General features: G+C 35.5%; 1 protein-coding gene across 1 annotated transcript in view; it reads right to left on the bottom strand.

The window, feature by feature from the left end:
- Positions 1-16851, bottom strand: part of RIT2 (Ras like without CAAX 2) — a gene marked incomplete at both ends in the record, with an annotated part of 187340 nt that overhangs the window by 64798 nt on the left and 105691 nt on the right. The window lies entirely within an intron of this gene.

The following is a 16851-nucleotide window of genomic DNA, read 5'->3' as shown; positions in this document are numbered from 1 at the left end:
AAAACGCTCATTGTCAGATAGATATTTACCACATCTCAAGAAAAGTTTCTTAAATAAGATGGATGATTATCTGATTGCATAGAACTTCTGTTTCTCCTCTTGAACACCAAGGGAATGGGTGACCAGATCAGGTTTAGACAACTAATTGTAGCTACCTTAGGTTAGTAAGATGAGGTGAATCCTACCCAATGGGGGTATACTTCTGACTGTGCCTTTTACATTGGTGATGACATGCTAATGTTAGAAACCCCAACTCTTCCCCCACCATTTTTAAGCACGCCTGGAAATTTTCCTAAAGTTCCCCGCTGAGAAGAAGCTTGCATTCAAACAGGTTATGCATGAAATAAGACTGGTCTCCAATTTGTGCTCAGAATATAACTATATCCATCCACTGCTTCTCTCTGGTATTTACTAGTTTCACGGGGATCATTTTTTTCAGTCATGTTCTTGCATTACAAATACATGGAATACAAATTTGTTTACCATTGCTTACACCTTAAAACCTAGAATACAAGCAGGGACTTTGTGTCATTGCTTCTCAGAATCTAACAACATTTTTCATTTCAGTTTAGAAGCAAAACCTAACTGCTTCTTTGAGGGGTACTTTTTTTTTTTACTGAAAAAAAAAAATTACCATCTTGTTTCATGGACGTGTAATGACAATGTAATAGCTAATATTCATCTACACTAAAACTACTCCAGCCCAAATAATTTTGGTTTCAGCCAATCGTCTCTGTACTATTAGCCATAGAATAATTAGAATACAACCAATCTTAGTATTATAATTACTTGCAGCCTAATTCTCACATTGACCTGATATTGCACACCACTATGGCTCATTACTCTTGTTTTATTAACGCAATGTACCAAAAATTATGTTAACATTCTTGCTAACTACAACATAATCTTCTAGTTCACCCACACACAAAATAGCTTTCATAAAAGGTGAAATAATAATAATAAAAATATCACAGTGAAACTTAAATACTTACTTAGACCCTACTTTCCAAGAATCACAACAATTTACATAATTGCTCAGACATTTTTTACTGCATATTCCTAGCCATTCTATTTTGTGTAGAAAAGTATATTTATATATGCTTCTGCAACACTCAAAGATACTGTATTGTATGACAGCAGGAATTGAAATAAAATGAGTTCATAAAATCAGTGATGCCAGTGTATTAGCAGTTTGCCCTCCATATTTGGCTATAATGGTTATCAAAACTACATTAATCTTTCTTATTGAAAACTATTTATATACCCCTAATTATCATTAAAATGTTATTTTGTCTTCAGCACAACAAATTAATCTTCTTTTCTATTAAAAAGAAATCATCTGATTTTTTCCAGGCTTTGCCTGTTAATGATGCTTCTGTGAAGCAAACACAAGAGAACGCTCAAAGAAAAAAAATTAAAAGAAAAAATGAAAGGAAGAGCTAGAAAATCGTTAACAGAAATTACAGGCGAAGTTTATCAGTTTCCACATTAATGGTCTATTGTTGTTGAAGGCTTTTTTAAGTGTATCTTTTTCAGTGAAACACCCATAGTTATTTTCTGATTCTTATTAAAATTGATTATAATGCAGGCCACAAAAACAAAATCTGTGGATCAGTCATGGAAAAAAATACACTGCCCACATGTCTGAGTAAAACAAAAGTCAAGCAACAACTGGGTAACAGACTCTAACACAACCAATCTAAAAGAACGTGGTTTAGTTATTACTGACATCTTCTGATAGTTTCCAGTTCACCATTTAGGCAAGAATTAAGAGACTGAAATAAAGAAAACCCTCCAACAAAGCCTTGCCTAACTTGGAGTGACACCTAATACTTGGGGGAAACACTTTGTTAGGAAAGAAAGCCTTCTGGAGTTGTATGAATAGCATGTCCAGCGATTTTTGTTGAACCGAGTGGTATAGATTCCTGAGTTCTTCCAGAATGTATGGGATTCAGAAAATGGGATTACTAGGTGCAATTCTCACATGGGTTCCAAAATATTAGTGTGTTCAAACTAATTCACTCCTTGAGTTGTTTAGAGGAGGAGGCAACATTACAGTTTTATTACTGCTGAGAGTTCATAGGTACCTCATTTATATTGACCAGAAGACCATTCTGCTATAGATACCGCAGAAACACTTCATGAAAGACAGATTCTGATTTCCGACTATGCAATCTCAGAAACAGTATTCAATTCACAGATCATTAAAATTCAAGGGTACTATATTAGACTTATTTTTTAGGCCCAAGTCATCAATCTTGATCCAGATTTCCAGCCTTTATTTCGACAGGCTAGAGCAAAAAACAGTGAGATATAGTATATTACAGTACATCATAGTACATGACAGTACATCTTGTGAATATCTGCAATTGTTTAGTATGACTAGCAACTTCAGAAATTCATATTGGATTTGAATAAGCAAATAGATGCTGCAATATATATGGGGAGTTTATATGATAAAAGTTCACAGAATGGTAAATATTAGGAAAAGAAACTGCATAGAGAAACTGGTAGTCAGAGTAGAATCAGCACCTCAACTTTGCCTGAAATATTAACATTTATTCAGCAAGAGTAACGTGATTTTAAAAATGCAGCATTTCACACCAGAATAATGACTCAAATCATACAGTCTCTTTGTGAACAACCAAAAGCAATGTTGGTGTTTACAGCTTTGGGAAACGAGAAAAAAGTGGCAATTGCTAATCATCTCTAATATGTTTCTGTAGTCAAAGGTGCAGCTCAATGGCAATAAAACACTTGTATCTTAATTTTGCAACTATATACAGCCCATTATGCATTATGATACTAAAGACAGTTCTGCTGACTTTATTCATTATTCCTTCTGACTGAAGGAGCAGAAATGTAGCAAACAAATGACTTCTGACTTGGTGAGGCTCCATCTTTAAGTATACTGAAGCTAGAGAAAAGCCCTACATGGCCCTTGTCCTTTCTTTGGAGAAGGAGTGACCTCTAGAAAGTGGCAATATTAAAAATAGACAGTACAGAGTTTATAAAAAGGAAAGACAAAGCATAGCAAGACATTGTTCTTCACTTATTTCTAGCTGTGCATGAAGGCCAAGTACTTCAAATTATGGGGAGTGTAAGCTTGAACTTGAAAGGTTTTAATGCAGTAATTTTGGCTCCGAAAGTTCAGATCAACGCTTGATATGTAACTGAAATCAAGGATTTTTACTCAAAGTAAACACATGCCTAATCTTTTAAGAATGCCCCATCACTAAAGATCTAGCTTCAAAGACAATCTTATCCAGGATCCCTGTCTTGGGAGAAAGGTAAATGTATCTGAGCGCACAGGAAGTATGCTTGATTTTTCCTTCCTGACACGACAGATAATTGGGATAATAGCTCACTCCATGCACCTAATGTTTTCCCCACATTGCTATAAACATCTCAGCTCTGTGCTACAGAAAACAAACACTTTTTATGTTCCCCTATATTAGCCCTTAGATTCCAATTTGTCCCTAACTCTCTTAGACAAATGAGGTCACGTAAATCCTTTGCCGTCATTCAAGTTTATGACTATGCAATAAAAGACAGGTTTAATGGGCCAGTAGTCCAGAATGGGAAATCATCCAGCTAGTGAAGCATTGAGGACATCAAATTAGTGGCACTGCTGATCAGTTTTTTCCCCAGCTTGACATCTGTTTGCAAACACTCGACGGCCAAAATTGTTTTGAAAGGCAATGTCAGCCTTAGGCTTTGGAGCTTGCCTCCTCAGATGCATCAGTGAATCTCTCCACCCCTTACTACCTGTTATTTCCTGCTGTGAAATGACACAAAGCATATAATCATGCACAAGGGAGACAACATTATCTGGTGTTTTGGTCTGATGAGTAGAAGTCTGGATTCCTAGACTCTATCTCTGACACCATTCCTGATTCTCTTGTGACTCTGTCTTGTGTGCATATTTAATATGTACATTAAATTAGAGAACACAACCACACATGGAAGAAAAGTTTCTGGAAACCTTCAGTTTTAATTGAATTAGCTGTTAGCATGTGGTGGTTCTTTGATTTTCCTTTCCAGAAACTATTCTAGTAAATGTGACCATTATTAAGAATCTCCTTGTACTTAAAGAGAAAATAAATGAATATTAGAAGATGCATTTACTTTTGAAAAGAAAGGACTCTTGGGACCACTGATCTGGACTGCTTTATAGTGCAGACTGAACATCTTTATCCAGTGACTTCTGCTTCAAGCTAACATTTGCTTGGAAAATAGAGTACCTTAGAAAAAGAAACTAAAAAAAAAAATAGAAGAGTCCTAGTGGAAACCAAGTAGCAATCAGCAGTAATTATCATATAATAGTAATGATTATATAATAAACATATGATAGTAGTATAAGTACAGTGGTTACTCTATATTAACACTATGCTAATACTGCTGTACACATCAATGTATAACATATGAGAGTATGTAAGTATAAATGTTTATGTAAATGTTTTCATGAGACCTCTGTGTATTTGCCCTATCAAAATTAGTTGTTATGGTTCATTTTTTATACACGTTAGAGCAGAAGAGCAGTGATGCTAATTAAATCAGCCCACAGTTCTGTCTTGTCCCCCATGCTGTCATCAACAGCAGCAACTTTCTTAGGGATAGGACATGAAAATAGACCCAAGTATAGAGAATACCTCTTCTGCTATATCCTTGCAACTTCTGGGAATCTGAGGCTTAGGCACTTCCTGAGCTAGAAATTTCATGTTTTTCTTTAATGCTCCTTGGATGGCTGGTTGAATTACTTTTTTAATCCACAAAAAAAAAAAAAAAAAAAAAAAACTTTTACATTTATAATTCCTGCAGCAATGACTTCCATCATTTAGTTATGCACAGTGTAAGAAAGCATTCTCATTTTTTTTACCATAAACTTGATAAATCAGATTATAATTTAATTCTTCCCAATTCTTGTATTTTGAGGAACAATTTACTTTCTTATTTATTCACATTTTCCATAACGTTTTCTCCCCATGTCAAAATTCTCCCAGTTTCCTGACTGAAACTTCAAAATTTATTTGATGTAGTCACACATGGAAGCTGTTTAGTACCCCTGATTATCTTTGCCTACCTACTTTTGTATTTTCAAATTCTACTGTATCACTTTTGAGCAGAATGGAGAAGAGGACACTACCACTTCTCACAGTATTTAAGCGATGATTAATGACACGTAATATTTTTATTTTGTTCTGCTCTGTTCTTTATTCCCTTGCTAATATTTCAGTTTGCTTTTTGACTCCCACAGAGCATTGAGCTGCCAGAAATCAGTCAGCAGGTGACTTTTTTCAGTGGTGATATCTTGTTTATAGACCTTTGACATGTATTTATCATCATGGCTCTCCCTTTACTACTTTCTAATCTTCAGCACTGAATTTCATCTTATCATCCAGCCTTTAAATATATTTAAGAATTACTCTTAAACCTCATCATGGTCAACCGTCATTTTTACTACCCAATATAGTTAAATATCATTGAAAATGTTTCATCTGATTGTCCAGTTACTAATGAATATATTTACAACAGGAATATCTATATCTACACAGAATTAAAATGATAATCTCTGTTCATTGTTGACCATTCATTCCTGCCTTTTGACATTTATTAAAATGTAACACATCTTCCTTCAATTTTATTTTTGTTATTCACATAAACCTCTCTGGAAATCCATGGAAAATATAACAACTGGAACCCTGTTCCCTGTTTGTTTGTTGACTCAGTCAAAGAACTCTAAAAGATTTGTTATGCAAGAGTAACCTCTGTGAAAACGATGATGACTTCTGCCTGTAGAAACATATTTATTCATGTACCTGATATTTCTGTTCCTTCTTATAGTAGCTATCAGTTTGCTCAGCAAAACTCAGATTTACTGTTCTGTAGCTCCCTAGACTGTTCTGAACTTACCATCTTCTATTTCACTGGTGCTGATTTAATTTTAAGCACAGTTCAGCAATTTTATACTTGAATTCTTTTAGAACTCTTGGGTGAATATCATCTGTTCATGATGATTTGTTACCATTCATATTATCAGTTAGTTCTAAAACCTCTCATTTCCAGCATTTTTATAAGCTGCCTAAGTATTGAATTTAGACAGTCTGCTAGAGAAACCCTCAAGTCTCAAGTCCTAATTCTAAATTTTGAGAAGCTTATGTTCAGACTGCAGATCTTCTATAACCATCACTCTTATTCTGATATAAATAATGAACTAAACTTAATGTCATAATCCCATTTTTCAGTTTTAGGTACTCACATTTCTATCATTCAAAGTCACCTCATCATTCTCCATCTTTCTTGTGATTGTTCAGAATACAAATATCACAAAATCCTTTCATTTGGGTACATTATTAATCAAGATAAAACCAGAGATATGGAGCCAAGTAAAGGCAGAACATTATTGACTTTGTTTGAAACTTAGAATTTCAATGAGAATCACAAATAGGCAAAAAAAAGATATGATGTAGGCACTGTTGATATTCTCATCAATATAAAAAAATGGAGATGTCCTAAATTATCTATCTATTTTCAGTCACTGTCTAGACAAATAATACCATACATTGAAGGAGTGGAAGGCTTAATACATTTTAACAGATAAAGGCATTACGGAGTTTCTTAGTAATAGCTTACTACTTAATTTCAGATATCAGGGTATTTTTTTATTACTGTCTTGTGTTAATTTTCTATCTAAATATCAGTGTTTTTTCTGCCAGAAATTTCAATACTATGAAGCTTTCTGCTGCTTCTTTCTGTTTGCACTTTTTGAAGGAAAATAGCCATTCCAACCCTATTTTGCTTTAATGAAACATACTTCCAAAGAGCAGCAGACTTTCTAGTTACAAGGTTAAGGAACTTGCTAATTAAAAAAATAAAGAAGATTTCTATACTACTGAGTAAGTTTGGCATAATAGTAAGCCTTTAACTTAAGTGCACAAGGGGAATAAAAAAATTCCTATCAGAAATATTCTATAGTTTTTATGATTTTTTTATTAATTATCTTCCCTTTCCCTTATGGCCTTTTTAGCTATGCTCCATAAAAAGCAATTTCTCTTTTACAGATGTTCCATATTGAAAATGTCAGGCAATCAGGACAAATATAAAATTATTTTTATGTGCTATGGTTCCAAAATTAGTAAAACCAGTATTTTTTATTTTTTGTGTTAAATTTAAATGACATAAATGGTGGCAGGATGACCGCCCTGGAGAATGAAGCACTCTTTCTGTCCACAGAACAGTGGTACAAACAGTGGGAGTTTCTCCAGCATGTTCTGAAAAACTAATTAAATAGAGAAAATCCACACGATTTTCTTCATACAATGTGTTAAGAAAGAGAACAAAAGACATCGGGAATGCCACCTGAAGCCCACGTTCCTACATCAGTGCAGAATTCATTAAGTGAAAATGCCCAGATAAATCTGAGAATCTGGCTATATCTCCCAGCCTGGTTGCTTGCATTCAGTATATGTCTTGTGTTTGACTTCAGTGGAAAACAGACCAGGACTTTGTGGCAATAGCTTGTGTGATTTGAAGAAATCATTAGGAAGGTTTGACACAATGATAGGAATGTTACTAGGTTTGATCTGTAGTTTCAGTGGGCTAAGACCAAGCACATCTGGGGTAATATCACTCAGACTTCAGAGGGGGAAAAAACCCAACGAAACATATCTATCTCATACATTCCTCAGATTTAAAAATCCAAGAAATTGTGAGCTGTAGAAATTAACGGAGTCTCAGAAGCAAAGGCAAATTTAAATTTTAATCATAACGAAAGGAGCGATTGTATGAGTCACAGCTAGGAAAAGAATGGAAGAATTGTCCTATGGTTTTGGTAATGACAAACATCATTAAATGTAAAGACACTGTATTCCCCACCACCTCAGAGGAGATGTAAAACAAATTCAAAATTTCAATGACTAATTATCTGTGACAGAAATACCCAAAGGGTGGCATGTGGTGCTGATGAATGTCCTATACTGAGCACATTGTTGGTGTTAGATTACAATGTTAAAACATGCAGACACATACAAGCACACACAAAACCCTGTGCATTTGTGTCAGTGCTTGTACTAGACAATTTTTAAAAATTGACAAGACATATTATTTTTCTCCTTATTAACCTTTTTGGATTGTAGTAGGTGGTAAAAATTCCATAGATAGAAAGAGAGGGAAAGAATATTCCCTGAGCAACAGAGGAAATAAATGCAGCAATGACAGAAGGGATGCCCATCCTTTTTTCTTTTTGAAATAACACCCATCAGGACAAGGTGGATGAAGATATTAAATGGTATCAACTCCAATAACAATTAATTTCAGATAAACAACATACCATACCCAGAATACCAAACGGGGTCTGGGGTTCTGATCAGTAAAACTGTGTGATTAATACTGTTAATGATGGTAACACCAAAACCTGAGTTCTGACATTTTATAGACATTTAACCTCTTGAGTTTCAACTGTAGTAATGTGCTTTAATGTCATTTTATCATAGGTGATTTCCTGGACCTTCTTGAATTAACTATGCTATAGCAAAGAATTTACTCAGAGATTTAGAAACTGCTGTTATACACAGACTTTATGCTGGACAATATGGATGAGAGACTGGAAGTTTCCAGAAGGCATATAACACAGAGATATTTTCACTTTCATTTTGTTTTTCAGATTTGTTTGTTTGAGTGAGGGTTTGTTTGGTTTGGTTTGGGTTTTTTTTGTTGTTTTTTTTTTTTTAACTTGTCATGACCATACAGCTTAAACAATGTCACAGTGTGTGAAGCTAACATGTTGCTATTCTTAGACAAGTTGTTAGATCTAGATAAAAAGAAATCTCTCTAACTTCCTAATTCATTGGAAAAAAAAAAAAAAAGAGTGTGTCATTAAGACAAGAATACAAGCAAGTCTTCAAAAAACAAAGATGATTAAACTGCTTAATCTTCTTTTCTTTAAATGCTAGGTCATGCTCTTCTTATTTGTGACACCATGATGAGCTGTTATTAAATTCTGGCAAAATTTCTTCTTTCAAGTAATTTGAGCTACTACTGTGAAAAACGACAGGAAACTAGCCTTGCTACCAGGAATTCACATTTTTATATAAACAATGTACTCAGTAAATGTTGCCTCCTATATTAATCTGCTACTTTGCCAAGGGACTTTCATTTTTACAAAGTTGCTCATTACTGTCTCACTTTCAGGACAGCATCTTTGCTCAAGTGCAGATTAACATGAAGAACATTTATTAGTTCGATTCTAATTAAGCATATGCTTAAATAGTTTCCTGAACTGGAATGGTAGTAAATAATATGTAAGAGTTAGGCTGAAACCTTGATTTTGCTGATGTAAAAATAGCAGCATGTATATAAAAAGATACCTTCCCATTGCATGCTATTCTCTTTCACTTATATGTGACCCTGGGGAGAAAATGAGAGGATAAATCTTTAGGGATGGGAGGTCATATTGCTTCAGGCATGGATGGTGGAGAAGCAAAACTGTGCCCCAATTAGTACTGCCTGATGTGGTGTGTTCATGCCTCTCCCCTTTCTGCATTAAGAACAGGCTGATGCCTGGCTTGTGCACAGTGTGCAAGAGGAAGATTCACAGACAGGGCAATGAAGATTCCAGAAATTAAACTCAAAATTAATAAAACTGAATTTTGCAACCAGACTTTTGGAGCACTGCTCCTGGAGCAGGGCAGGAACTGGAGTGAGAGTCACACACAGCTCCTTCCTTACACCTTTCTCTGCTGGCAAAAAAGGAACTATGGAAGTCCTTCAGGGATAATTAGCTTCCTCGCAAATTTTGCTTTCCAGCACAGAAATCTCTACAGGCTACTAACTAAGTCCTAGTCACCCAACAAATAATATCACTGTGGTTTTCTTTGCAAGGTGTACCTCTTTGTGTGGTAACTGTGCAACCAATGGGTTTCCCGCTGAGAGGCTCTGAGGAATGCAACAGCATCCTGAACTTACTGACAAACAAGCCCAATACAAGGATGTTTTGCAGAAGGCGTGTGTGGGCAGTTTTCCAACAGCATTTACTTCCTTTAGTTAAGAACAAAGATCCTCCTGGCATGGCTGCCAAATAAAAGTGCACTGAAGTCTTCACAACAGCTAATCTCCCAATTTACAGACCAAATAGGCAAATCTCTTAGTCCAAGTTCACCTTGAGAAGCAATCTATATCAAGAAGACAAGAGGTGAGAGAGTTTCTCTGTATCTTGACACCTCTTCTCCAAGATGTTCTCCCACTGGAGTCAAACATGACCAAAGTGTCAGGATTTGGTACGTGGGGAGGACAAAATGTCTGAGGTGGAGGGTGAAGGTAAAGCAGGCAGCTGTAACAAATACTGGGAGCCTTTTAAAACAATACAAAGTGTGTTGCTGTTTAATATCCCTAGCTATGGAGTGACCTTGCAGCACCATCCCTAGTGTATACCCCTTGCTACATGTCCTGTGTTGTCCTGCTTTGACTATAAGCAATTAGTTGCCTCTGCTTTTATCTCTGAATATCCAGGTTTTCTGTTATAAACATTTTTTATCTGCAGTTCAGCTATTGTTTCTCTGTTGTTTCCTCTTTTATAGAGCAGCTTGTTATCTGCATCTTAGTCCCCTTCAAATGTCTTCTGCTCTGTGTTGAATGGATTACAGGGCTTACGGGGTGTTTCACTAGAGGTTAACACAATTATGAATTGAGAAATGAGCCAATAGTTTCATAATTGTCTGTGTGTCTTCTTGCATTTGCTGCAGCCTGGCTAATATGAAGATGTGGTTTGGGGTTTTTTTGTGGAAATATAAAAACATTGTAATGACAAAGAGGTAAACTATGTATAAATGAACATTCTTAAGACAATGAAAGGTGTGAAAGAAAAGTTGAAAAATCAAAATCACTTAAAAATAATTAGAAATTAGAGGTGTAGAGGAACATGACAGAATCCAGATATATATTTTGGTAATGTAAGAAAGTGATTATCAAAGGTTTGACAGTTTTCTAAGATAATAAAGCATCATGACAGCTTCAGTGGTTTTAGTTCCAAATATTCAGACAACTGTCATAGCTCCATCAAAACAGCAAAAATGGCTTATATTATTCCGAATTTGAAGAGCAAACAAAGAATATGATGTGATGTCATGTGGGAAAGGCAACATGTAGGCAAGCGAATGTAAGTGGTGATGGCAACTCCTTACAAATATAATTAATTTTCAGCAGGAGTTCATGCTAGCAAAATGGAACTGCATGGATGTCCATGGAAAATGAACAGCCACGATACATCAAGATGGATGAATGAATTAATCTACAAATTCATTGCAATATTCAAATAAATAATTTTGAAGAATTTGCTCTTCTGTGCCATATTCTCCTCTGGCATTTTTCCATTAAGGATACTACTATGTTTTTTTTGTAGTCATTATTTAAGGTAAGCCTGCCTGAATACATCTGAGATATTTTAAGTTCACAGTTCACACTGATCTGTAGAAAGGAGCACTACTTAGGAATGACTATTTGTCAAATTTTATTCATTCAAAAACCAAAGGCAAGCTGAGCATACTTTAAAAATCTAGCCTGTAGTTAACAGCAATAATAACAACAGAATGAATCAGTAAGTTTAGATTCTCAACTGAAAGGATGACATAAACAATTTTGTTAGTCTTCATCTCACCCAAGTATTGCTGTATGAAGGCTAGGAAGCTAGTTGTCCGTGCCTCCTTCTACAGTCAACAGAAAGACTAACATCTTCACGAGCAGATACATCTCATTTTATGCTATACTTCTATGGTATGTGATAAATCCTGGTTTTCTGCATGGCTTTTATAGAGAATCTAGCCAACGCATTTAGTTTAATCACTTTACCATGTCTATAGTTAACTCAAATGTGTACTATTCTTTGTCACTAAATAGCAGAAAATGTATTTCCCTTGACTTACAGATAGAAAGTTCAGAAGAAACAAAGAAACCTTTCACTCTTTGTGTGGGGCACTGGCCTGATAAATGAGAATCAAGAGTCTTCAGTAGACACACTCTTCCACCTCAATGTCTTTAGGCATTTATAGTGCAGTTTTAATCCCAAAAGCAAAAGAATTCAGATTGATGCAGAGGTAAGAAGTTCAGAATACTGCAATTTCATTACTATTATGAGTAAAAGAGCATCTAGTAAATAGTGCTTCATAGTAATGCACTGGAAAATGAAAATAAAATAAAATATAATGTATTGTGTAAGTATTTTCAGTGTCTCAGCCAGACACCAGAAGGTATAGACTGACAATGTTTGAAATATACTGAACAGTTATTCATACAAATGAAATCAAACCAAACCAAAAAGAACATTAGTTGTCTCAGACTCAACAGACATTTCAAGGTTTTAGAAGCGAGCATGAAAATAGAGCAACTGTCAAAATGAGAAATCTAAAAGTTGATGCCCACAATAGCTGATAACCAGTCAGCTCCGCTCATCTTGAGCAAATTCCAGAGTAAAACCTTATTGAAGTGAGAATGCTCTTCGGGCAGCTGGGTCATATTATGAGAATGTACTGAGACACTGTAATCTTGGTTTGAGAATTGTCTTATGGTATAATAAAATCTTAGAAAGAAAATATAGTTAAGCCCCTGTAATTAATTCACACTCCAAATAAAATATTGTCCCACGTTAAAGACAGATTTCGTATTGATTTCATATTTCCTACTGAAGGAGGGAGGCTGTAGGGGGAGAGAAAAGGAAGAAAATGTTTTCAAAAGCACTGCTCCTGCTTGTATTTGTGCTTGAAGCCAATAGGACAACTCATGTGTGGAAGGGTAAACAACTGCATCATTCTTTTCAGGACCAAGACTGCACTAGTAGAACTAACAACTTCGATGACAGGCTTCCCAGAGAGGCCAAGAACTGAATGAAGCGTGAGCTGGCCTCATAACCTTGGGCTCACTGGACATCAAGACATTACCCATGGACTTGACTGAGCCCACAGCTTATTCCTCTGGGGTCAAAAAAAAAGCATATAGGAAAAACTGCTCCATGAAGGCTATGCAATTTATATATAAGTAAAATTTCCAGAGGGGTTCTCACATCTACATTAAAAGTTTGAAACAACTGCTAGAAAGTATCTGTTCTTTCCAGCTCAGAGCTACAGCACATTGTTCAAAGGAGCTTATGTAGCTAGTTCCCCTCTGAACTGCTGAATGTAATATATTGCAATGATCAGTAGGCAAAGTCTTATGGATATTTTTTTCAAACAATCTTTCAGCAGTGCTGCATGCCCTTATTATAAAATATTTTAATTAAAAGCTGCAATTTAGCTTTCATATGGCATGAACTCAAATAGGATTAGTTGTTTATTGTATTTTTTAAAGATTAATATGTTTTAGTTAGATATTTATCTATTATACAGGTTTTAAACTTCAGTAAGAACCAGATGTTGAACTGCAGTAAAGTGACAAAGCTTACGTGAAGTAAAAGTATCTGTTGTACTACATTTCAGCTGGTCCTGAATGTTTCTGAAACTCTAATGACATTAAAAGACATATACAGCCTATCTTTATTAATTTAATGACTTTAATGTTAGAAAGCACTGTAATTAAAAAGGTATCTAATCTAGCACTTAGTGGTCTATTTTTTACATCAAACAGCTATGGGATAAAATACATATAATACTTAAATATTTCTTAGAGCAATGGCTAAAAATCAAGGAATGAACATGGATGAATGCCTTAACCATTCATGTCCATTCACTTTCCCAGTGAATCTCTGAACACAAAATGGAACAAGGTCAGAAAGGACCAGACGCAACTGTAGTACAAATGGGTGGAAGGGAATGGAGAATGGAAGGAGCCTTGCCACCAGATTGAATATGCACATCAAGATATAATGCATTGTTATATTTTTTCACCACGGTTGTTTCACAGTTTTTTCCCTACGTTGTTTCAGAGAAAATGGAAATTGTTTATTCTTTAGGCTGATGAATGTAATTAAGACTTGTTTTAAGAAGGAGTAGAGACAAACCCATTTCTTAAGACATTAAAAATGACAGGCATACTTAAAGACAACAACAATTTCACTGAAGACATCAGAAAATAAAAACATTGTTTAAAAATAATAAGCTTGCTTGTTTTGTTTTTCAGTAGTGTTTCTCCCAACACAAAATTTTAATTGCAGATTAGTTTTATTCTTGTAGTCCTGTTGATAGATTTGAGGCAAGCAACATACATCATTAATTGTATTGTGTAGCGGATTGCATTTCAAAGAAGAGCTTTGTCTGACTGAGCTACTACAGACTGTCTGTTGCAGAATTATCATTAAATAGAAATGGTCCCTGGGAATGTTGAACTTAGTGTTATGTTTCCAAATACCACGGATAATCTTACAGTAGCTTTAATGAATTTCATAGGAGAAAAATGCTGTTAAACAAAGCAACAATATTAGCCTTGGTGCCCTGGCCAAATTCCAATCTGGCTAATTGCATTCTGACACCTACTATTTCTCAGTTGTTTGAATTTGGTATGTTTATGTACTTCACTGTTTGTTCATTGATATGTTAATGCCATACATTGTCAGACTATTGCTGTCACCCCAGACTTAGCTGGCTACCACTCTTGACCATCCAAGCTCTTTTAATGAAGCTGTAACTACCGTACATGACCTTCAAAAGATTCCTTTCAATCTACCTTCCCACAGTTCATCAAGTTACTTAGATATTGCTTAACCTAACAGGTAAGCATAGATATAACTCATTTTAGTGTTTGTTAAACATACAGCATAACTTCACTTCTCAGTTCTGAAATAATTTGCTGCTGGAGTCCATTAACATGGGCTTAAAGCTGGGCACAGAGATGACCTCCCACACATTAGTGCTTTAGTTGAGGTCAGAGAGGCACTCTGAGCAGTATCTCCTAATCACTTCTGCTTAACCATGCTTTGCTTTGAATTGTGGAGTGTTGTCTGAGAACATTACCTGAACGATGGACTAAAATTAAGTGAAGATATACTCCAGGAACACAACTTACACACCACAGCACCAGATAACCATGGAGAATATGTTCCTGGAGTACAGCTAGTCCAAAGTTAAAAATATATTCCCAAAATGTGGACTTCACAATAAATTGTTTTGTTCTACAGTTCTAGTCCTGTTGGCTCATGCTACTTGCTCATGTAGACGTAGTCATATTCAAGTGATTTATTCAAAGGAGCAGACCTGCATTGTATTATCTTACTAGTCTTTGATGTAAGGGTGTCCCATGGCTCAAAGCCTGAATTGCAGAATATTTGAGAAAACCCTTCTGACATTGTCATGTTTGTTGACAGTTGTAGAGGAATTATGGAGGAAAAGATTCTGAACACCCAAATCCTGGCTTATTGAAAGCTTTCAGAAAAAAATAGGACCATGATTTGGAACTGCCCTGATACATGTTCAGGCAGGATCTTCAGTGACAACTTTGTGTAAGAGATTTTTGTGTGTATGTCACACCTCAAAGACATAATTTCTAATACCATTTCCAAGATCCTCCCCATGCCCTTTAATTTGGAGTGCTGTTTGTGATATCCAATTCAGACATTCATACACACTGATTTTCCTTTTTGGGAGACCAGACAAGGTCATCAAGGAGCATGTAAAACATTTAAATCAGGCATATATTTTTTATATGCATTGAGAGTGATTAAAATATAAATGCTCAACAAAACATAAGATCAGAAAGAGATAGTGCCAAATATAACTCTCTTCTGAGAGTCTTTGTACCACTTAATGAACAGAGCATTCCTGAAAACCTCATCTATAAATAATGGTAGGTAATCAATCATATCCCATTTCTATTGGAATCAGGTGCAATGTCCTGTTCGCTCAGCAGAAAAACTGAAACCACATCCCTCCCCCATCTGGTATCTAAATACCCCAGAAGCTGCACAGATTGTAATCCATGTTGCACATGGCACTGTTGTTGAAGTCTCAAGCTGTGTGTTAAACTGCAACTGGATTGTCACCATTAAGGTTTTGTCACTGTATGATTTAGGGAGAAAGTCAATGATCTGGAAATATGTGATGTTTTAAATGTACATCATTAGATCTTCAGGACTAATTTCAGGCTTAACACTGCTTTGGATTTTCTTCGGGTAGAAGAAAGACGACAAAGAAATGGAGAGAAGAGTGACAGGATAAGTGGAAAAGAGCAGACAAGATCATGTGAGCACAGATGTTAATGAACTGAAAAACACCACTTTATTTAACTGTTACATATATCTGCAGAGAACTCAATCATTTGAAAGCAATTGTAGCGTGTATAAAGAGCTTCTTAAGATTTCCATATAGGAGAATCTTTTTTTTTCCCCTTTTTGAAGTTTCTGCTTAAGATTAAGGGTATTTTCCATTCAGTACCAGGTCACAACCAAGCCGTTTCTAAGGTGGTCTCTCTCTAACTCACTCCCTTGCACACACACATATCAACACAAACAGCAAGGACGAAGCGGAGAGGAAGCAAAAGGAAAAGAATGAACAAAGATTACTAAAGATTTTGAGAGCGGCGCGGTCAATGCCCTCATAGTCAATTAAATCTACTGCTCTATGGGTGGTGGTGGCTTAAATCTTGTATACAAATCAAAGTGAATTCAAGTCTTGCATGTCCCCATCTTACCTGAACATTCTAGGAACACAGCCACTGTTTTTTCAGCAAAGATAATCTTATATGCATTTATCTATTTTAACTAGATTTTTTTTCAGTCTGAGTTTGAGAAACCTTCAATTAAATCTAGTACATTTATGAAAAAAATCTGTATTTAATGGTTGGTAACTTCCAAAGAAAACAGGGGTATTGCCACAAAGATCCTTACTGAATCTATTTCCATGTTGAACATATATAAAACTTCCAATGAAAATAGTGGGC

This window comes from Platalea leucorodia (genome assembly GCF_965183815.1).
Source record: "Platalea leucorodia genome assembly, chromosome: Z".
NCBI lineage: Eukaryota > Metazoa > Chordata > Aves > Pelecaniformes > Threskiornithidae > Platalea > Platalea leucorodia.
Note: the sequence above shows the minus strand (reverse complement) of the source record. Positions and strands in the feature narration are given on the sequence as shown.